Source organism: Bufo gargarizans, chromosome 1 (genome assembly GCF_014858855.1).
Source record: "Bufo gargarizans isolate SCDJY-AF-19 chromosome 1, ASM1485885v1, whole genome shotgun sequence".
Lineage (NCBI taxonomy): Eukaryota > Metazoa > Chordata > Amphibia > Anura > Bufonidae > Bufo > Bufo gargarizans.
Genome location: NC_058080.1, coordinates 76,804,413 through 76,829,482, shown reverse-complemented (window position 1 = coordinate 76,829,482; position 25,070 = coordinate 76,804,413).

Here is a 25,070-nt window from a genome sequence, read left to right as displayed (position 1 = left end):
TGAACAATATGTGAGAGTAATGGGTCTTTTGTGTATGTAGAAAATGTTTCAGATCTTTGATTTCAGCTCCTGCAAAATGGGAGCAAAACCGAAGTGTATATTGGGGCAGGATATGAAGCAGACAATTATATAACAAATACAATTCTTTTTATATTCTTTTTATCTTTACTTTTGTGTGTAAACTGTAAACCATCTTATACTAAGATTACTGACAAAATGAGTAATGAAAATGCATGACATTTGGGTCATCATCTCTAAGTATATTAGCAAACCTCAAGCACCTTAAATATACTAAGAACTAAAATACCATAGAAAATAAACTCTTGGAAGAATAGTTCTACAGTACATAACCTGACATTTTCCAGTTCCTATACTTAAAAAAATACATATATTTTTCAGATCACTCTAATAAATGTATTGTTGATAAATGGTCCACCTTTATCTTCCTTGCTTTGCTATATATTTGATTCATAGATGGGATCATTAAACATTGTCTACCCATGAATACAAAGCAGTTATAAAATCCAGTGAAAATAAGCATGGTGTCAGTTTTATTGATAAGACTGGAACCATAGAAGTAGACATCCTGTGTGTCACTAGGTACTGGTAGGGAAATGTGTTTTTCTATAAGATGGCCCCATTTATCATTCCATTGTAAAGCTGAATATTCTTATTTTGAAGAAAACACAGTATCTCCTGTCACTGCTTCAACTCATTCGAGGGATGAAGTTTGTTGTTTTCTTAGGTCTTAAAAAAACACTTCAAATACAAAGACAGTATATAAAAAGAATTACTATAGAAATGTTCAATTAACCTCTTAGGAACCAGGCCAACTCTGATTTTTACATTTCCATTTTTCCATTGCATCTAGGTTTATATATTATTATTTTTTTCGCACAGTCACATGAGGGCTTATTTTTTCTGGGACGAGTTTTTTTTTTTTTAATGGTACTATTAAATTTACCATATCTTGTATTGGAAAGCGGAAAAATATTTGTGGCCTGTGGAAAGTAGAAAAAAACAAAGAAACAGAATTCTGCCTTGGTTTTGGGGGGGTTTGTTTTTATGGGCTTCACTGTGAGCTAAAAGTGTCATGACAACCTTATTCTGCAGCAAAACAAAGGTGAAAGAACAGCACAACCGGACCTTTAGACCAAAAACCGGAATGCAACAGATCCCAGCAGTCCAGGAATAACAATGTAAAATCGGAATCACAGCAGCATATCCAATGCGTCTTTTATTGGAAGCCTTGAGTGCACACACAGACAAAATACAACGTTTCGGCTACGCAGTAGCCCTTGTCAAGTCTACAAATGGTAAAAACTAGCAATATTAAATGCATACATGTGACCACTGCCACAACATATTGGAGCCAATCATTAAGGGGCACGGCCCACTTGATACATCTGTGCAATTAAAAACAGCCTCTTAAATAATTAGGCCATCTGAAATATAAGTGTGTACCTGAAACTTATGAAACATCGCCTGATAGTCTGAACATCGTTGTCACAGCCGTTACCTCTGGCTGTGACCTTCTGTCTTTGCTCTCGCTGCAGTTCTGTTCCTGTGTGTTGTTTGTGGTTCTTTATGGGTTAACTCCCCTGTGTGCCTATTAGGAGTTAATCCTCTCTGTCTGCTCCATGGGTGTGGCCTCTCTGCTGCACTCACGGAATCTGTATATAAGGCTGATTTTCCCTTAGTTCTGGGTCAGCTCTTCTTGTATGTGTTTGTCCTGTCCTTCTCTTGGTTTGTACTTTGTCTCCCGTGCTGCTGACCCATGGCATCCGTGTCTGTCTATGTTCTGTGAGTTCGCCTTCTTGTCCATTGTCATCCTTTCTCCTGTGTTTCTGTTATCAGCGTTGCCAGTTATGTTTCAGTTCTCCTGTGTTTATTATTATGTCTTTATGCCTCTGCCCTTATTTGTCTTGCCTATCTTGTATCGTGCCTGTCTTCCCCTATTTCATATTCGCTCCGTATTTCCGATTTTTCGAGTAAAAAAAAAATAGTTGAATATAACAAATATTCGAATTCACAAATAATCAACGAATATTCTACAAATTATTTGCAAAATAATCGCAAATTCGAATATGACCCCTGCCGCTCATCAGTACTAATAATAGTAGGTAGAACCTATTGGAATAAAAATGTTACCTGTAATTGGTGGTAGAGAAGGTCTGGGCTGGATGACAGGACACTAGCCTGTGTCCGCCGCTTTTTATACATTATGTGTGGTACTGAGCGCCGGTTACATGATCGGAGCTCTGGTAACATGATTGGAGCGTCGCTGTATGCGTTCCATGGGCGATGCAGCTGTAACTAAGGGGAAGATGGAAAGAATAATTGGATAAGAATGTTATGTAGGTAATAGGGGAAGATAGTGTTATGGAGTATGGATGATGAATAGTGATTTATATGAAAGCAGAAGGATATGACTGTGTTATGAAAAATAAATGGGAGGAGCAAAATAATTGTCCGACAAGAATATAGATAGTATCTGTGAAGGGGATTAAGGTTAACTAAGTGATATATAAGTATATCCTAATATAGTAATTGTGATGTAGTGCAAGGAAATTAACCCCTAAATGTTATACATGAACACAGTGAAAATAATAATGAAAAGTAAAAATGTTAAATAAAAATAAAACAGACCAAAATTTATAAACGGAACAAATTATAGTACATGTATGATGAAATCTGGTTGTTAGGAGGGAGAGAGGGAACGGGAAAGTATAGGGAAAAGAGGAGGGAAAGAGGAGGGAAGGGAAAATGGGAAAAAAAAGGGGAAAAAACGGGTAGGGGACATATCTCACCCTTACCAGATTTGACTAGAATTTCAGCAGGTTTGTAAAAAAAAGGAATAAGAGTTATATAACATTTATTGTTTATTAGAGACGAAAACAATTCATACATTTATAAAAAAAATCACATTCACGACTCAAGCCATTTGGTGACAATGACCCCAATTCGTGGATCCAATACTCCTCTCTTTGTTTTAGAATTAATGTTCGGTTCACACCTCTTCTCTGAGGATTTGTCTGTTCCAATATTTGAAAATGTAATTGTGGCACTTGATGTTTCATCTCAGAAAAAGTGATGTGGAATTGGTAACATAGTATGTCCCAATCTGATGGTGGGTTTGGGGTTACTGACGCGGTCTCGGATATGTTGTGTGGTCTCTCCAACATATGCAAGGCCGCATGGACATTTCAATAGATAGACCACAAAACTTGAGTCACAGTTGAAAAATCCTTTAATGGAAAAAGATTGTCCGGTTCGTGGATGAGTTACATATTCACCTTTAATAACACTTGAGCATTGGGCACAACTCAGGCAGGGGAATGTTCCCCGTCTCTGGCTCAGTAGGAACAATTGTCTAGGGGGTCTAGTGAAGCTTCCCACATCGTCCTTAGCAAGTTTGTCTCTAATAATTTGCGGCCTCTTGTAGCATGTCAATTGAAGTTGGGGTAAGCCTTCGTTAGTAGTGGGATGATCATACCTGTGTTCAGAGATTTAATTTCCCTTTATTCATAATTGGACTTCCTTACTGTTGGGATGAAAGGAAGTAAAATAAGAATATGAACAAATATGCAGTAAAATGTCCATTTTACAACCTTTTAATGGGCTTTGTTGATGGATTCAGCAGATACCGTAGGTTGAAACCTGAACATTACATATAGCGCAATGTAGGAAAATAATGGAATGTCTTTGACAGAACTGAAATATACAGATTTTAGAAATAAATTGTATGTAATACATTTAACTTCCCCTAATATGTTTATTTTCTAATAGGAAATGATTAGAAATTTGAAATCAAGTCTGAGAACAACCTTAAAGGGGTTGTGAAAGAATGAGGGAAGGGTTTAGGCAAACCTCTCCAATCACTGGCTGTGGCAGAGATTGGATCCCCTTGTATCATGTGACCAGTTGTCATGACATAAAATGGGGTCAAACCAGATGTTGACATCAAGGGAGCCGAGCATTGCGGGCCTGGAGGAGAAGCAGTGAGGAGCCAGCACCGCGGGAGCAATTAAGTAAGATTCCCTTTACAGGGGTCCGGCCTAGTGGGGGGGGGGGGGGGGAAGCAATCCCTCTCCCGATTCGTACACAACCCTTTTAAAAAGTCATAGAAAGATGTGAAGCCTACTGCATTTACATGGAATTGGGGCCTGATTATTTATAGAACAATTTTATAGGGTAGCTATAAACAGTGGCAAAATAATGGGCAATATACTACATATTCCTTATGTTCTCCCTCTTTTATGAGAACATTTTGGATAAGTACTGTACTTCAGCACTCTGGTGTGGACAGTGCCTTCATTCAAGGGAACATCTGAGAGTTCACTGATTTCCTATTTTATAGTCTTCTAATTTAGTAATTTTTTTATTTACTCTTTTCAGCTCCTCATACCAGCTATGTTCTCAGTTACCACCTTATAACATGCAGTCAGTGTACTGCAGAACACTAGATGGAGTCGTGGGGGATTGAAATATGACATATCACCTCTCCTGCCATGTCTTAGAAACTATTTGCATTTCCAATGCAGTAATGATTCTAAAGGAGAAAATTATATAACTTTGTGTTGTTGTGTGCCTCAGCTTTTGCTACTAGAAGTTTATTAGTTAATTTGTAACTGGTTAGTAGACACTGTCAGCAATGATTGGAAGAGGTCAGAATGTCCATGGACACCCCCCCCCCCCCCACCCCCTGACTGGAAACACCCAGTTATAGATGCATTAATAAATGTCTAGAAGCAATAACTGAGGAACTGAATAACAAAGTGTGAAAAGATGCTTCAGAATTGTTAGTAAATGGCAAAAGCAATTAGTTACTAAAACAGACATGTCCGGAGCGGTAACGGGTCCTCCTTGAAAGTTATTTTTATAATATTTCCTGCCTAATTTCTTAAAGAGGTTGTGCCAAGTCAAAAACATATCCGAGATCCAAGGGATAGGGCATAAATATTTGATTGGTGGGAGTCTGGATGCTAGTATCCTAGCATATCACAAGAATAGGGGCTTGCTGCTTCTCTATTCATTCTATGGGACTGCCAGAGATATCTGAGTTTTATACCTTGTTCTCATGTTTGGTCAGGAGAACAGTGGTCAGACCCTCACCATTCATATATATCCCTATCCTGTGGATAGGAGATAGGTTTCTAACTTAGAAAAACCCATTCAACCTTCTGGACAACCCTTATAACAACAGTCCAGATTAGATTGGATTCTATTGACAGGACCACTGTTATTTCTACTGACTTTAATATAATCTCTTTTCTACAGTGTCTGGTGCTTGTAGTAAGACCATCATGATTATTGAAACAGAAGTCCAATGGTGATGACATATCAGGAAATAGACCTTATCATAGTATCATGGATTGTGGGATCATCTTTGCAGTATGCATAGCTAATAGACTCTCTACGTTCACTTTCTTTATTGTACATAGCGCACTAGAATAACGCCTCAGATCTCTATTCTACAGAACACCAGTGACTGTCTCTCTGCCGTCTCTAACATTATGTCCTCTCTCTATCTGAAACTTTCAAAAACTGAACTTCAGGTGTTTCCACCATCTACTAACCTACCCAAACCTGATATCTCCCTCTCAGTGTGCGACACCATCATTACTCCTAGGCAGCACGACCGCTGTCTCCGTGTTACATTTAACACTAATCTTTCTTTCGCCTTCTATATTCAATCTCTCTCCCGCTCACGTCACCTGCCCCTCAGAATCATCTCTAGAATTTGCACCTTTCTCACTATGGAAACAACAAAAACTCTAATTGTTGCCATGATCCATTCCCGTCTCGATTATTGTAACTCACTATTAATTTGCCCCCACCCTCACCAGACTCTCCCCTCTCCAATCTATTCTTAATGCAGCAGTCAGGGTCATCTATCTGTCCAACCGCTACTCTGATGCCTCAACCCTGTGCCAGTCATTGCACTGGTTACCCGTACAGTATAGAATCCAATTTAAGCTGCTCGTCCTCACCCACAAAGCTCTCCACAGTGCTGCACCCCCTACATCTCTTCCCTCATCTCTGTCTTCCACCCAACTCGTGCTCTCCGTTCCGCCAATGACTTACGACTGACTTCCAACATAATCCAAACCTCTCACGCCTGGCTACGAGATTTATCCTGAGCTGCACCAGTTCTCTGGAATGCCCTACCCCAAGAAATCAGGCTAAATCACATCATACACAGTTTTAGGTGCTCCCTAAAAACACGTATTTTTAGGGTGGCCTATCACCCCTGATCTAACTCCTCTCCATATCTAGCCAATTTATCATTTCCTGAACCTGATCCATTCCTCCACCAAACTCCTCCACCGCACCCATGCACCCAGAAGTACTTCATATATTGGCTTCTGACCGACTCATGCAGCTTTATATCTGCTCCCCTATTCTCCCAAGATGGCTGGACCATTGTACAAAACAAGCACTTCTACCTTTTGTGTCACCCCTATCTCCTCATAGATTGTAAGCTCTTGCAAGCAGAGTCCTTATTCTTCTTGTTGTAATTATTGACTTGTCTGTTGTACATGAACCTCTGAACTGTAAAGATTATTATTATCCCTATAGTTATTTCTATCTTGTAGTTAACTTTTCTATGAGGAAGTAAGTGCAAGTGCTAGTCTGGATGTTGATCATGCAGCAGATGTGATATATCTGGATTTTGCTAAAGCATTTGATATAGTGTCATACAAGAGCCTTGTGTTGAAGCTACAAATGCAGGAACTAGGGGACAATATTTGCGCATGGGTAAAGAATTGGCTATGGGACCAAAAACAAAGAGTTGTAGATGGTACATACTCAAGATGGTCTAAAGTCAGCACTGAGGTACCACAAGGATCTGTACTGGAAGCAGCGAGGAACCACAAGGATATGTACTGGAAGCAGTGTGGTACCACAAGGATCTCTATTAGGTTCATTTTTCTTTAATCTCTTTATCAATGATCTTGTGGACAGGATTGAAAGTAAAGTGTTAGTTTTTTTTTTATGTGAACCATTGTGTAGAATACTTAAAGTGTAACTGTCATTTAATTGTATTTTTAATATAGTGCAGGGACAGGGATGGTAAACATTTTCTTAATACTTCATTAGGGAAAAATGTTACTTTGTACAAGAAACGGGGTGTAAAGAGTCTTATTAGCAAAGATCCAATGTTGTTGCTAAGGAGAATCTGTGTTCAGCGTTTTACTGATCACTGAAGACACCTGTGTGTAAAATACAGAGGCTTCCAGCCTGTGTCCTGTCACTATCCCATCCCTGACTAGGTATATGTTCCCTCAATATCACTGCCCATCACCCTGCCTATCTGACTGGTTACACACAAGCATCTTCAGTGCTCAGTAGATTTGAACACTGAAGACAGACTCACCTTAGCAATGCACTACAGAGAGACCTAGATAAGCAGGTGGATGGGCAAGAACATGGCAAAAGATAGTCATGCTCTAGGCTGCATTAATCATATACACATATGGCACCCCCACCGATAAACCGTTTGAAGAGGTTGCATTGCTTCAGTGAGCACGTTGGCCTCTTCACAGCATACCAAGCCTTGATATGTCCAGGAAATATATAAAAATCCATGGCTTTATTAATAGAAAATAGTTATATAAAAATCCAAACACAGAGCCCTAGCCTTATTCATGACCTACTCAAAATCCTCCCTGATCCTAGTCTAAGTAAACAGCTGATCGTCAGGGATACCGAGAGTCGGACCCCCACCGATTAGATATTGATGACCTATCCTGAGGATAGGCCATCCACATAACACTCCTGGTCCAAAACCCCTTTAAATTATCCCTTGGGACTTGGACATTTATTTCCCCTGCCGAACCCCCCCATCTAACCCTAGCCTTCTCTGCTGCTTGGAATAGGTACTACTCAGAGAGTGATTCATCATTGACAACAGTTATATAAAAAGAAGTCTATTAAGATTCTCTGTCAGTCTTTGTTCCAATGAATCACCTAGCTTCCAGTGATAGCTAACTGATGCCTCAGCGTACCTTAGGGAGCTGAGATTTCAAACATTCTGTCTGTGAAATAATTCTATAAGTCCGATCCACTTAAGAGAATTTAAGACAGCTTGGCAGTCTCCCCCTCCGCGAAAAACCAACATAACACTCACAAAAAGAAAAAAAAAAAGGGAAAAAACAAATAACTACAAACAGAATGTCTTGTATAATAATGTTTTGCATCCTTTAGGATTAAAACTTCACAGGCTCCCAGGAATCCTTGTTCTTTGTAGTTACTTTTTGTACTCGCATACTCCACTTTTAATACACTTTCCATTAGGAAAATCAAAGGAAGCTTTAGTGTATGCCGGGGCCTTTGTAGTGGCTCACAGCCAGGTGCAGCAATGTATATACACCTCCTAGCCGCTAACTCCCACTGTTTATTTATTACAAGCAGGATGTTCACACTGTATGATGATCTACAGATGAAAGGGAGAAGACTGCACAGGAAATCTGCTGTAAATTCAGCCCGCTATAGTTTTTACAAGAACAGCAATTTTTCTCCGTGATCATACATTTGCTTTGAGTTATAGCTCTGGAATCCAGAATGGATGATAGGTTGGTTTAATATAGTCCTTACCTTTGACTGCTGGAATTCAAGGTAGCATGTGAAAGATTCAACGCCACAGAGCCTAGGTATCTGTACAGTAATATAAATTCTAAAGCGTCATCATAAGTAATATGTGGGCCACAAAATCTAGGGATATCCAAGACATTGCAGTGTTTGTTATAAGTATAAATGTTATTCTGCAACTTAAGTGACATTTTTACACTGTGCAGGAGTTGGGAATTGTGTGGTTTATTAAACTGGTATGTAACAGTATTACTCTATACGGCAATAACCTGGAACGTTATGCTGAGAACGAATACAGCAACCATGAGTAGTATTTATGTCCTTGTAGAAGGGTTAATATTATCTGTATAAAAGAAAGGACAGGATGTGAGGTTTTTCTTTTTTACAAATAGTTGAAATCTGAGCCTCCTCATTTTATCATGAGTTATACATTTTACAAATATACATATATATATATATATATATATATATATATATATACATATATATATATATATATATATATATATACAGGGTGGGCCATTTATATGGATACATCTTAATAAAATGGGAATGGTTGGTGATATTAGCTCCCTGTTTGTGGCACATCAGTATATGTGAGGGGAGAAACTTTTTAAGATGGGTGGTGACCATGGCGGCCATTTTGAAGTGTGCCATTTTGAATCCAATTTTTGTTTTTTCAATAGGAAGAGGGTCATGTGACACATCAAACTTATTGGGAATTTCACAAGAAAAACAATGGTGTGCTTGGTTTTAACGTAACTTTATTCTTTCATGTTATTTACAAGTTTCTGACCACTTATAAAATGTGTTCAATGTGCTGCCCATTGTGTTGGATTGTCTATGCAACCCTCTTCTCCCACTCTTCACACACTGATAGCAACACCGCAGGAGAAATGCTAACACAGGCTTCCAGTATCCGTAGTTTCAGGTGCTGCACATCTCGTATCTTCACAGCATAGACAATTGCCTTCAGATACGAGATGTGCAGCACCTGAAACTACGGATACTGGAAGCCTGTAGCTTCTTTGCTGCTACCACATGTGTGAATAAAACTTCACTTGTTTTACCAAAGGAACCGTCCGGAGTGCAGTCCAATTTTTTCCATTATTTTGAAGTGGGTAAGATCCAGTTACCGTACTTGGACTTTGCACCCACCTGCAATCGCTTCCAAGGTGGTGCTGCCAGTAGTTTTTTCTGTATATATATATATATATATATATATATATATATATATATATAGTGTAACATATTTAGATTTTTTCACCAAAACATAAAGCAATCTTTAGTTTATTCACATACCACTATTTTCCTTGAGTTTTTCCCTTAGTTACGGCTGTTTTGAACCCTACAATATGAGGATCTTCTCAAAAACTGCTTTCCCTAACTTCACATACACACTTGCTGTAGCCAGCAGCTTCCTGCAAGCCAATCAGATTGGATTACTGAAAGACACGCCTCTTCACTCTGAAGCCTAATGCAGACATGCAATGTGGAGGACGGCCCCTCTATCTTCTGTTTACACTAAAGAGAAGACAGAAAAGCCCTAGCAACAGTCTTTTAAGTGACCAGTGGAAAGGGACAGGGGACATTAATGAAATCTGTTATTATAAGGTTATTACCGATTTTTGGGGCAATTGTTGACACACTAACTCAGGTATACAGCTCTAATAAACTAGCAAATAAAAAAAATATGACAGTTACACTTGAAGTTGGGAATACATTTGAATAGGACTATACAGATAAAATATGTGAATGTAAATATGCGCAAATTGTTATAAAATTGTATGTAACTATGTATTAAACTAAATAGAAAATCAAAGAGCTGAAGTGGTGTACTGAATATACGCCTATATACACAATCAAACCAAATAATGTGGGGATAGGCGCTAAAACAAAATAATAATAATTGTATTATATGTTCGGTTAAAATAAGGGGTGTCACCAGTCAGTATAGCGGTCAGCAACTGACTAATACTACGTATGTGAAAATGAAATAATGTCTCCAAACAGTGCAACCATCTGGAGCACTACATCCGTCTCACAGACTAAACCCATCAACACATAAGGGGGCTCAATACTCCACAGGGTATAGGGTGTGTGACCCAGAGTAAAGACTACTATCCAGGGGGTGGCTGGTGCCGGGAAAAACACCAAACAACACTCCTAACAGTGAGAGTCAGCGCGCAGACACTCACTGAACTAAGATAGTCACGGTGCAGGACTATGGCAGAGTATAAGCCGTCACTCCGAGGATAGTATACGGAGCAAGGATTACCCTGACATATCCCTTAATGGCAACAGCTCAATGCGTTTCTATGCATTGGGAATGCATTTCGTCAGGAGCTATGTGCACCATATTTGAACGGAGCCCAAAGCCTCTGCTGTGATATTAGACCGAGGCAGTGGACGGACAAGTACCAGTAGAATAACCTGCCTACCACCGGATTCCTCTAGTGTGAGGTATGGTGTTATAACTAACAGACTACTGTCCTGCCTGAGCTAGCAACCTCTAGGTTGAAGCGTAGCGTGCTAGTGTGCATACAGATCGGCACTGTAATGGCCGCACAGCGGCCCACAGAACGCCGAAATTTGCAGGGTGAAACCCCGCCCTGCTAGACACGCCCCCGCCTCACAGCCAATCCGGCCAGGAGGCTCGGCCCAAGGTAAACCAATAGCTGAACAGGAGGAGGAACTCAATGGGTCTCAGGGCAAGCACAGAAGCGCCACATTTAGATATAAGGAAATTCAAAAGGCGGCTTCATATACTGTCACCGCAGCATGGAAACCTATTCATTGGTATACAGTGGGGTAAGATCACAATAGAGGGATATATATGAACGAACAGGCGCATACACTCACATGCATTAGTAGATGAATACGACACAATGCAAAGGATTAACCAGTCTAGTCATCATATAAAGGGAACAAATGAGATCGCATCATTGAGGCCAGATGGTTTGATGGTATTTAAAGAAAAAATCCATCTCGCCTCTTTTTGTAACAAAATGCGATCACAGTCGCCACCCCTGGGTGACAGTTTCACAGAGTCGATCACTTGAAATTTGACCGACGACGTGTCCCCTCTGTGATGATCAAGAACATGGCGTGCAATCGGAGTGTCTTTAAGATTCGTGATGTCAAGAATATGCTCCCCGATCCGTCTTCTTAGCTCTCTGATAGTTTTGCCAACATATTTGATGTTACACATGCACGTCATCAGATAAACAACACCAACCGACTTACAATTATAAAAAGACCTGGTGAAAAAAGTTTTATCTGAGGTACTGTTGGCAAAACTTTTAGACTTGTTAATGAAACCACAAAATTTACAGGATCCACAAGGAAATGTCCCTGTAAACGGGTTCCGTAACCATGATTGCGGTCGGGGGCTAGCATATAAGCTATGCGTCAACATGTCCCTCAAATTGTTGCTGCGCCGATATGTGACTGAGGGTTTGGATGGAACCATGCACCCAATATCGGGGTCAGATTTGAGTATGTCCCAATGTTCAGCAAGAACATGGCGCACCCTCTCATGGGCACTGTCATACGTCCCGATAATCCTCACAATGTTATCACTGGTGTCCCTCTTTTTAGGGGACAGCAACAGATCTCTGTTGGTACTCATTGAATGCTGGTAAGCCTGTTTCAAACATTGCTGAGGGTAACCACGACGCTGAAACCTCTGCTGAAGGTCTTTCGCAGCCACCCTAAAGTCACTCAGATGAGAACAATCCTCCTTACCCTCAAATATTGGCCCTTCGGAATTCCTCTTTTAAGGGCCAAAGGGTGCCCACTCTCCCATTTCAACAGATTATTGGTGGCTGTGGGCTTCCTAAAAACATTAGTACTAATACGTCCATCAGCAGCAAGTGAAATGGCGAGATCTAGCAAGGAAATGGTGTTCAGATCAATTTCTGACGTGAAAAAAAGTCCCAGGGTGTTCCTATTAAGGACTGCAACAAATTCTAGGAACAGCTCCCTGTCGCCCCCCACAGGATCAGCACAGTATTGATACCACTCAGTGGATGGGAGATCCTAGTGAGGTATTCTCTGAACGAGACATATCCTTTTGCTCCCAGACAATCACCATTTCATCTGCTTTCAAACAAGTTACCAAGATCTCCAAAAATTTTGTTAGATCTTGGTGGGAGGTGCAGTCTTTGGAGACATATATTGGGAATAAAATTGTCCCACGTGGTCTGAGGAATCCCCTTACACCAGCAGCCCGACTTAGATCTACGGATTTTCTCAAAAAGTGGGAGAGGGAATCCGTAGATTCATCTCTGAGACTAATGAAACTCCTACTAGAGGAGGAAAAGAGTGCTGTGGCATCTTTGGAGAGTGAACTGAAGGAAGCGATTGAATCAACCAAAACATTCAGTAGTCATACTGACTTTAATAATAATAAAAAAAAATAATAATAAAAAAGAATCGCTCCTTTAAATCTCCGTAGAAAAATACACTGCCCAGTTGAAAGAAAATAAACACTTCCTTTTCAATAGGGAAATCTTTGATTATAGTATTAAACATTCAGATGCCCTTGAGTTAGATACTGAGGTTTCTTCTTCAGAGGGTGAACCGGAGTCAGAGGCTGCTGTTGGCAAACGAACGGGGCCCCAATCCACCAGAAGATCATACGGTGTTAGAAATAGGGGTCAGGGCAGAAGAGGACGAGGGGGTAGAGGTCAGTACGGTAGGGGGGGTGTTTTAGACGATACCCCGCCGATGTCCCAATACCTACTGAGGAACAAACAATGACATTCCCCCTTGTTTCCCAGACGGCATCTCAATTCTCACCCAGGTCAATGAAGGATGAGTTGCAAATTATTAACTTGTCCTCTCGGATTCTTACTGCTACGGAGATCCAAGTTTTACAAAAGTGCCTTTCATTTGTCCCTATGCGTAGGTTTGATTGTTTTGGGTGGGTGAAAGATTTAAATCTATTTGCGCGTAAACTCAAATGGCGCAAATTTTTTGTCACCCATGATCGTAGAAAATGTGAGGAATTGGGAATTGAGATGTCGGATCTGCCAGACGTCCAAATTTTTTCAGATTTATTTGCTGAAGGGCAAAGAAATCCAGGTGATGGTCCATTTACCAAGCTCAGGTTACCATCGACCAAAATGCCCCCTATCGGTGACTGCACCCCTATTGACACTTTTGTGTCTGTAGTTTCCAGCAAGCTGAGTCAAATTGATTCTCATGGACTCAGCAGTGATAATTTGAATGAACAAGAGAGAGGGGCCCTTTGGTTGCTCCAGCAGGATAAAGAGCTGGTGATTAAATCGTCAGATAAGGGTGGGAATATAGTTATCCTTGGGCACGAACAATACCGCAATATGTGTATGAGAGTGCTCAAGGATAAGCTCACATATGAACAACTCCCGTCTGACCCCACTCCAGCCTATAGGATGGAATTGTCCTGTATTCTGAACCTAGCCCTGGAGAAGAAACTCATTGATAAGACTGAGTTGGCCTTTCTTTTACCTGCACACCTAGTCACTGCGGCCTTCTACTGCCTCCCCAAAGTCCACAAGGGGTATGAGCCTTTAAAGGGGAGGCCGATAGTGTCTGGGAACAACTGTCTGACGGCCAATATTAGCACCTACGTGGACACCATCTTGTGTCCATTTGTCAATAGTTTTCCCTCACATGTTAGGGATACTATGGATCTGTTGGGACGTTTGGATGGTGTCCAATGTGACAAGGGTACTTTTTTGGCCAGTTTGGACGTGGAGGCGCTCTACAGCTCGATTCCTCATGAATTGGGCTGTGGAGCGATCCTCACGTTCCTCCAGCAGAGAGGTGAACAATACAGGGATCACAACATCTTTGTTATGGAACTTTTGAGTTTCATACTCAAACACAATGTGTTTTTGTTTGATGGTTGCATTTTCCACCAGCTCAGGGGGGTCGCAATGGGCAGTCCTTGTGCCCCAACCTTTGCGAACCTCTACCTGGGCTGGTGGGAAAGAGAGGTGGTCTTCTGTGAAGATATGGAGCGGTTCACGGATGTGGTCCCCCTCTGGATCAGATACATCGACGATGTGCTGATCCTGTTGGGGGGCGACAGGGAGCTGTTCCTAGAATTTGTTGCAGTCCTTAATAGGAACACCCTGGGACTTTTTTCACGTCAGAAATTGATCTGAACACCATTTCCTTGCTAGATCTCGCCATTTCACTTGCTGCTGATGGACGTATTAGTACTAATGTTTTTAGGAAGCCCACAGCCACCAATAATCTGTTGAAATGGGAGAGTGGGCACCCTTTGGCCCTTAAAAGAGGAATTCCGAAGGGCCAATATTTGAGGGTAAGGAGGATTGTTCTCATCTGAGTGACTTTAGGGTGGCTGCGAAAGACCTTCAGCAGAGGTTTCAGCGTCGTGGTTACCCTCAGCAATGTTTGAAACAGGCTTATCAGCATTCAATGAGTACCAAAAGAGATCTGTTGCTGTCCCCTAAAAAGAGGGACACCAGTGATAACATTGTGAGGATTATCGGGACGTATGACAGTGCCCATGAGAGGGTGCGCCATGTTCTTGCTGAACATTGGGACATACTCAAATCTGACCCCGATATTGGGTGCATGGTTCCATCCAAACCCTCAGTCACATATCGGCGCAGCAACAATTTGAGGGACATGTTGGCGCATAGCTTATATGCTAGCCCCCGACCACAATCATGGTTACGGAACCCGCTTACAGGGACATTTCCTTGTGGATCCTGTAAATTTTGTGGTTTCATTAACAAGTCTAAAAGTTTTGCCAACAGTACCTCAGATAAAACTTTTTTCACCAGGTCTTTTTATAATTGTAAGTCGGTTGGTGTTGTTTATCTGATGACGTGCGTGTGTAACATCAAATATGTTGGCAAAACTATCAGAGAGCTAAGAAGACGGATCGGGGAGCATATTCTTGACATCACGAATCTTAAAGACACTCCGATTGCACGCCATGTTCTTGATCATCACAGAGGGGACATGTCGTCGGTCAAATTTCAAGTGATCGACTCTGTGAAACTGTCACCCAGGGGTGGCGACTGTGATCGCATTTTGTTACAAAAAGAGGCGAGATGGATTTTTTCTTTAAATACCATCAAACCATCTGGCCTCAATGATGCGATCTCATTTGTTCCCTTTATATGATGACTAGACTGATATGTCAGGGTAATCCTTGCTCCGTATACTATCCTCGGAGTGACGGCTTATACTCTGCCATAGTCCTGCACCGTGACTATCACAGATTGGAAAAAAATTACAACTATAAAAAAAAGTTTATAGCACTATATTAGCTAAATTGCTCTATATTCGTTTTTTTTCAAATATTCACTATATTGCTATAACTTTGTTTTTTAAAATATTCGTAATATTCTAAAACAAGAATATATAGCAATATAGCGAATATTCGAAATAAACTAATATAGAGCAAAATTCGCAAACACTACTACTCCTAAAGTCAAGTATATTGCAGCCTTCTTATTGGCCCACAAGCTAGAAGCAGGGAGGTATCATGTGTACTGATTTAAAAAAAAAAAAGTTGAATTAAAAAAAAAAAAGGAATTTTTTTTTTGAATATTCGAAATTACGAAAATATATAACTATATTCAAAATTTTCGCGAATTTTCAAAGTACCTATATTCGCAATAAAAATTCGAAATACGAATATTAAGCTCAAGTCCACACCAGTCTCTAGCTGGCGTAGATTTGAGTTTCTGGCACATGGAGCAGCTGAGATGTGCCTAATTTATTAAGAGGCAAGGGGTTGGCCACTCTGCAATATTTTCAGTTTACTCAATGTATTTCTCTTCCTGCTGTTGTTGCTAGAGATAAGCAAATTTTAAAAAAAAATTGATTTGTTCAGTTCGCCAAATTTTCAGAAATGATTCAATCTAAATTTATTTGTGGTGAAAAAAAACTGCTATTTCCTGTCTGCAGAGAGCCTGTATAGTGGTGTAGAACACTGTGTCTTGCAGTATCATGCATAGGGAGTCTGCTGTGGTAGTCAGTGTGGTACTTTGAGTCAGTATGACATGCAGATAACAGGCTTCGCTCTTAGAATCACTGCGCACTTCACTTATTTGGGCAGTTACGGGGCCAAAACTGACCAAATAACTCCAGTATGAACTCAGCCTTACAGGTCGATGTAAGCGTCAAGAAGAAGCGCACTCCTTTTACACCGTCATCAGCTGATTCCACATAGATAACTACAGAACCTGTTCTATTAAATGCTTATACAAGTAGTGCCCCCCGACAAAGTGGAGAGGGTGTCAGCAGTAAGTTTGTGTTGACATCACTGATTATTTTGCCCTTCCTCTGATCCTTCAGAGCAATAACCCCCCAAAAACTTATCCTGTCTGTTGAGCATCCGCCTTCACTCAGTTAGTATTTGATCAGTAATCCATCAGTATTGCTAATGCCCAAAAAACTGGAGTGGATCCAAAACAGAGATGACACGTGAATGGAATATTTGCATGTATTCTGTGTTTTGTACCCACTCCTGCTTTTGGCTACCAAATCATAAGCCAATTCTGATGGGACCATACAGGCCTTACAGCTGCTACACAGTCAGGATCTGTTGTGCGTCTCATTTTTCCTTCCTTCTGATAGATAAAAAGAAGGGTCAAATAAGTGGTGATGTCATCTAGGACAAAAAGGCAAAATAGTGACCCAGTCATGGAGTGGGGAGGGTGGGAGAACAGCTTTAGATGTCCACAGAGTGGCCCAGTGACATAGTGTTGAGGTAGCAGCAGCAGCATTAGGAGGCCAAAGAGTGGCAAGGTGACATAGTGTGGAGGTGGCATCAGCATGAGGAGACCACAGAGTGGCAAGGTGACATAGTGTGGGAGTGGCAGCAGCAGCAGCATGAGGAGACCACAGACTGACCCTGTGACAGAGTGGGGAGGTGGGTGGCAATAACAGTACCCGCTGACGATGGTAGGTGTAAGAAGGAGCATTTGGCATCATATGTATGGCATCAGGCAGGTAGCAGCATCAGAATAGTAGCTTAGGCAGGTAGCCAGAAGAAACCGGTCTCTTTTGTCAAGGTTTGGGTGAGGCAGCATGGATGATCTAATCTGATGCATCAGGCATTGGTGGGTGGAAATCCTGGCTGATCCACGCATGAATTATCTTGACAAATGTCAGTCTCTCCACATTTTGGGTGGACAGGCGAGTTCTTCTTGGGGTAACTATGGGTCCCCTGCACTAAACACTCGCTCTGAATCCACACTACTGACCGGGAAGGGCAGCTTTTCCAGGGCAAACTCGGCCAGTTGTGGCCACAAATCCATTAAGGCTGCCCAGTAGTCCAGTGGATCTTCGATGATGGGTGGCAGGGTGCACTCCAAGTATACCACCACCTGCTGGTTCAGGTTCTTCTCTATGTCTAGCTGCTAGTGAGTAGTTTCTTCACTATGTGGGTGAAGAAAGCTGCTCATCAGCAACTCTAGACTCAGGCTGCTGCTGATGGAGCTGGTACTGCTCCTGCCACTCCCCCCCCCCCCCCCGAGCAGCCATGGCATGAGCGCAGAGGGCCCCTGGTCAGACCTGCGGGAGGATGGACGATGGCACAGATAGGCAGCGGCCAACTAACTACATAGGATGTCTCTATAGTAGTTCAGTTTGTCCTCCCTCTCAGCGGGTGTAAAAAGGCCCCCATTTTGGACAGGTAGCGAGGGTCTAACATGGTGGATAGTCAGTAGTTATCCCTTTGGCGAAAGGTGACAATTCGGCTCTCACTACGCAAGCAAGTGAGCATGCACAGGGCCATTTGCGCAAGGGACTCAGAGGGACTCCCTGCCTCCATCTCCACTGCATACTGCCACGGTGTGCCTGGGTCATCTGCCTCGTCTTCCTCATCTCCCTCTTGCTCCTCTGGCTGCTCCTGCTCCTCCTCTCCTGTCACCTGTGTAGAAAAACCACCCATTTCGCTACACATTGCTTATTCCTTAATGTCCTCCTCCAGTTCAGCCCCCACAGGGCTCATGTGGCCGTAAGATGCAGGCGCCACGCCTCCAGTCACCTGACCAGCCAGATTTACCAACATCTTTTCCAAAATATGAATCAGTGGATTGTGTGACTGATAAAACAACTGCTTCCACACTGTTTCTAAACATCAGCCTTTGGCCTCATGCACACGGCCGTTGTTTTGGTCCACATCCGAGCCTCAGTTTTTGCGGCTTGGGTGCGGACCCATTCACTTCAATGGGGCAGCAAAAGATGCGGACAGCACTCCGTGCTTCTGAGTGAAATGCATCTAGCTTTGCAGCTCACAGGGAATAATATGGCTGAAAAAGATATTAGGGTAGCCCAAACATAAATATTCATTCACATTATTCAAGATTTTTTTTTAAACTCAGGTACGCTTTAAGACCTAAATTTTCTAGGCCTCTCAATGAGTTTGGCACTTTATCCGGCAGGCCATGTGCGACACTTAACTCTACGCCAGCCCTTATGCTGGCGTAGATTTAAGCCATGTTCCACACCAAAAACCAGGGTGGAAAATGATAAATCAGCTGGGCTTGCTCGCCTGCTCGCTTCCACGCTCAAGTCATGCCCTCTTCCCTTACCAGGGAAAAGTCGTAAATTTTACCGCACAAATAGCATGGTGCAAAATTTGTGACCTATTCACGCTACAAAAGTGGTGTAAATGGAGGGTTAATTTCCCGTCTCAGTTCTCATTGTAGGTGCGGGTCCCAGCGGTGGGACCCGCACCTATCAAACAATAGGGGGATTATCCTAGCAATATGCCTTCATTGTCTGAGATGGAAAAACCCCTTTAAGCCAAAATCCACAGACCTGTTGCATTATGTATTACATAAAAATGCATTCATTTCAATGACAATTCGGATCGCCAGACCAGCTATATTTCAAAAAGGGGTTATCCTCATGATACCACCCTTTAATAAAATAATACATCCCTGGGGGCTTGTTATTTATCAAGCTGCAAATGATAACTTAAAAAATACTGTAATAACAATTGTAAATAAAAAATGTTAACCTGCATTTTGATTTTAATAGAAGCAGTGGTGCAGTAACCAGCTCAGTCCACTGGACCTACGTACCATGGATGGATCTGGTGCTGGCATCAGAGCTACTGAGTAACTGTTCATCTACGTGGGTGCTGGGTATCCGACTCCTGCCAATCAGATATTGACGGCCTGATGATAGACCATCGATATTAAACTATTGGACTATCCCTTTAAGAAAAAAAAAATGACATATAAAATGATTACCAATCAGGATGAAGTCTAATGAAGTGTAAATTGTAAAATATTTTAAATGGGCAATACAACCAATATCCTTTAACTCTGCAAAATAAGTCCCATCAGCATGAAAAGGATTAGTCCTGGGTAGTTTAATTGATGGGTTTAATGTGTTGCTGAGCTGAACATACAAAACAAAATTGATGTATGGATTGTGAGAATTGTTCTCTTCTGCTCCATATTTCTCATCCTTCTTTAAAATTTCTGACATATTGTGCATTGTTGCTGTAAAGTTTTGTTCTGATGATAAATGATAAACCTGCTTTCATGATCAATTGCTCTTCAAAATCAATATTTTCATTTATTTGCAGATTTCGTATGGGATGGATAGCTACAGTACTGGCCTCACCTCCAAGGTAACCTGGCACTCTCCAGCCATGATATACAATCTGCATCACTTGCATTGCTGTTGATGGAAACCTATCGATAACTGGGACCACAAGCTTTATCTTTATTTTATGTTTAAAAGTTAAAATAGAGGCTTTTGTTTTTGGTAACTTTCCGCTTGGTTAATATTAATACTTATTCTATCCACTTTGATGATTCTGGATATTAATTATATGGTAAAATCATCTTTGCAAGTTGGGGAAATTTTCATGCAATGTGGAAGATCATGAGTTCAATTTTTTACTTCTTTATCGACAGAAGATAAATAGGTTGATTGATTGATAGATAGATATGAATAGATGGATAGATAGACAAATAGATATGTTAGATAGAGATATATAGCCAGACAAAGATAGATAGATAGATAGATCATTTTCTTATTTGTATTTAGCTCAAATTATTATACATATTACTGTACTTTACTTACTTCAATATGCCAAATGTATTGATTCTTCTTGCCCTTAATTTGTCTTCCTCCATTCTTTGCCGGAGGCTCCTCTCCAGTTTCTGGTGACAGCAGGGACCACCTGGGCTCATCATTTGTCTCCATTGAAGTGGGCACCACTGTCCCAGAAGACCTGAGCACCCTGAGTGTGCACTGCAATCTTATACTGTGTGTATAGACATATGAAAGGGCAGCTTCACAGGGCTACATACATTTCGTAGTTCCTAGATATTATTTGGAACCCTTATGGCAATACTTTTTGGGCACTGTCTAGTAGTGTTACAGAAGATTTAAAATACATTGGTGTGTCATTGAATTACAGTTGTGTCTATCTTCATCTTTCCTATGAGCTCAATATATATCCTAACTTTGAAAAAAAAAAAAATATAGTTTTGTGTTACTCTGTTGGAGAGGTTTATGCTGTATGTGTCTGTGTGTGGCCACCCGATGGTTGTGATGTTTATTGAAGCTTTTCAAGGATTCTTGTAGCATGTTGCCATAATGTATTGGATTTTTATTGTGAAATATTTGTACAAAAGTAGGAGCGGACACATCTGCATGTAGCTGAAGAGCACCATCCAACCTACAGTAAGACCAGCCATGGCTAAAGACCTTCTGTTACTCACATTGACCATAGCATTATACATGAGGATATGAGCAGCAGTGGAGGCCAGCTAATAGCTGTAGTAACTGCTAGCACATCTGACATCCATTAAAACAATGGGAAGTTGTCTTCATGTGGCCTGAGTTGACAACAGCACTTATTGCTATATATCCTTCCGCAGGTTTGTTAAAGGGCATCTGTCAGATTTGACCTGTAACATGTGCACTTGGCAGCTGAAGGCATCTGTGTCGGTCCCATGTTCATATGTGCCCGCATTACTGAGAAAAATTATGTTTTAATATATGCAAATGCGTTTCTAGGAGCAATGGGGGCGTTGCCGTTACACTTAGAGACTCTGCTCTCTCTGCAACTGCCGAGCCCTCTGCACTTTTATTGACAGGGCCAGGCAGTGTAAATATCATCATTTCTGGCCCTGCCATTCAAAGTGTAGAGGGTGCAGCAATTGCAGAGAGAGCAGAGTCTCTAGGTGTAATGGTAACACCCCCGTTGCCCCTAGAGGCTCATTTGCATATAGTAAAACATCCTTTTTCTCAGCAGTGCGGGCACATATGGACATGGGACCAACACAGATGCCTTCAGCTGCCAAGTGCACATGTAACAGATCAGCCAGTGTCATAGGTGCAAATCTGCTGACAGATGCCCTTTAATACCTTTGTATTCTGTATGCAGTAGAAGCCTTGAGACGATCTAGAATATGTGGTTGTGGGAAAAGAAGCCGTTGCACAGCTCGAGCGTGCCGTTAAAATAAGGTGTTGCCGCCAAATGATTTTAAATATACAAGAGCTCAATGCAATTATCTTCCACAATTACATATCCCAATAGGATCTTCCTGCACTTATGTTGAGAAGCCAGAATGTGATCAATTTACTGGAAACATAAAAAAAAAGAATGGAATACCAGAGGGAATGTGACTAAAATACCGAATTTATTTATATTATAGACAATAGCCCCTGTGGACCTTAAACCGACGCTCGCAGGAGCACCCGAGTGCCATGAAATAGCAATTTTCCTGCTACTGACTATGAACTATGTACACTCCTGTGCATTGAATCCTCTCATATGCAAAAGCTCTTGGCTGGGGCTTTGAAGAGCCATTATATAGTTCTTGTGATATTGCTGTAGTCTCTCCCTTCCAATCATAGCACTATCTGCTTCCTCAGTGGCTTCTGGAATACATTAGACGAATAGCAAGGATACCTGTTAATCTTCCATCTGTAAACTCGACAGGTCTCTTTTAATGGAAGTCCATTCTCTTGTAATATGGTTATTTATGGGAAGAAAATAATGATAATATTACTCTGCTTTATTTTTATTTTATTTATTTTACTTTTTTTTGAAACCCAGCCATAGAATTTGTGAACTCATTTATTTTTTATAGTGTTAGCTGTAGAGCGGCAAGATGTTCCTTTGGCTTTTAGTCATGAGTACAATACACAGAATTGTGAGAGGTATCAAGGAAATATATTACATAGGAAGACAAAGTCTCATTAGTGTTATTTATAGCATTCTCAAACCTCATTAGAGGAACGTTTGGTGGATGCAAAAATGCATTCCAAGCAATGTTTTCTTTAGTGAGGGAGAGAACGCTTTCTATTCCGTGCCTATGTCTGGATTACTAGTGTCCGCTGGGTACTGAGAAGATAAAAAGGAGATGGAATAAATATGCATTGCACAGGTATGGACAAAAACTGCAAATGAAAACAAACAGAGAAACATAGTGGGCAGAGATCTTCTGTGCACCTTAAAGGGAACCTGCCATCAGATTTGTGCTATGTAACTAATTCATAGTTATTGTCGTAAAAAAAAAAATACATAAGTCCATCAAGTTCAACCAAGGGATGTGTGGGGATGTGAATTTTAGAAAAGGTGATTGAGACACAGATTTCTACATAGTTTCATAAGCATTAATGTCATTTATGTTTAAGAATTTATCTAAGCTTTTTTTTATAACTGTCCACTGTTCCTGCTCTGACCACGTCCTGGGGAAGTCTATTCCACAGATTCACAGTCCTTACAGTAAAGAAGCTTTGACGCTTCTGGAGACTGAACTTTATCGTCTCCAGTCGGAGGCAGTGCCCCCTTGTCTTTTGAGGGAATTTTACATGAAACTGCTTTTTACCATATTTTTTGTGTGACCCATTTATATATTTGTATAGGTTAATCATGTCCCCCCTTAGACATCTCTTCTCAAGACTAAATAAATGTAATTCTTGTAATCTTTCTTCAGAACTAAGACCCTCCATGTCCCTGATCAGTTTAGTTGCTCTCCTTTTTACATTTTCTAGCTCCAGGGCATCCTTTATGTGGATCAACGTCCAGATCTGAACTGCCTATTTCAAATGGCCACACCAAAGCTTTGTAAAGTTTTAATACATGACAATATCCTCAAAGCCTTAGAAGCAGCTGATCTACAAGTACACCCAAATCCTTCTATACAAGTGACTCCCCCAGTATTATTCACCCTAGGACATATCACTAATTGTTTTTGTTTTTTTATGATAACCATTTTGAAGAAAACCTAGAGGATACACTTTTTCTGCAACTTCTGCGCCCTTTGCATTTTCATTTACAGGACCAGGCATAAACCCACCTAGCTCTGTCAATAAAAGTGCTGGCGGCACCGCAGTTGTACTAAAAGCTGAGCCTCTAGGTGTAACATCAACACCCCCATTGCTCCTAGAGGCTCATTTTCATGTATTAAAACATTAGTTTTCTATGCGGACACATATGAACATGGGACCAACACAAATGTCTTCAGCTGCCAAGCGCATTTGGAACAGGTCAGCCAGTCTCATGGGTACATGTGGGTCTGCTGACATATGCCTTTTATGCAGGAGCCCTCTCATAGCATTACATATGTGTGAAACTGCTTATTATGGCATTGCATCTTGTTATTTTTCTGAGGGAGCATTTGATAGAAACAGTTCAGATCCAAATCACCACATGGACTTTTTTTTATTTACTGTCCTGAAACATTATTGTTTCCCATAGACTGGAATGTAAACATGTTCCTGTTTTGTCTCCTGTTTTGACTATTTTGTGCCTTTATCTATTTCTAAGGCTAACATGCTGCCATCTTTCCTCATTATAACATTGTGAATATAGTAACATGCAATGCAATGCAATAAAGGCCTGAGCACACATGAATTGCTTAGAATTAGTGTTTAATTTAAATGCAGATGGGGATGAGTAAGTGAATTTTTGCAGTGTTCCTAGATTTATGATTATTTATTTATTTCTATGGGGGAAAAAAAATCATATTTTCTCTGTTCTTTGTGACTGCAATAAAGGAAAGAAGAGTTTTTTCTGAATATGCCGCTTCGGGGGGAATATCACACCTGTGAAACGAACAGTTAGCAGATTTTTTATTGTTCTACTGCTGCTCAAGCATCAGCCAACTTCTAATGTGTATGGCCAGCTTAAGGTGCGCTCTCCATAATCACTGTCCATTAACTGATGACCTAAGAGCCTGAATGGCTGATTACCCTATATTACAACTTGCTGAGCTTAAAACTGTGAGGCTAACCTAACAAAATAATTGACAAAGCAAAAGCTACAAGATAAGAATTTTCCCAAGAATTTTATTGTATTCAACCCAGATTTATAAAGACTTTCCAGAAATGGAGGCCAGTTCATCTGGTATATTAATTGTTTCAATGTACTTGTTAAGGATGACTTTATTATATATAGGGTAGAAGGGAAAAAGCATTGACTTTAATGTATACATTAACAAGTAGTTTTACTGCATATT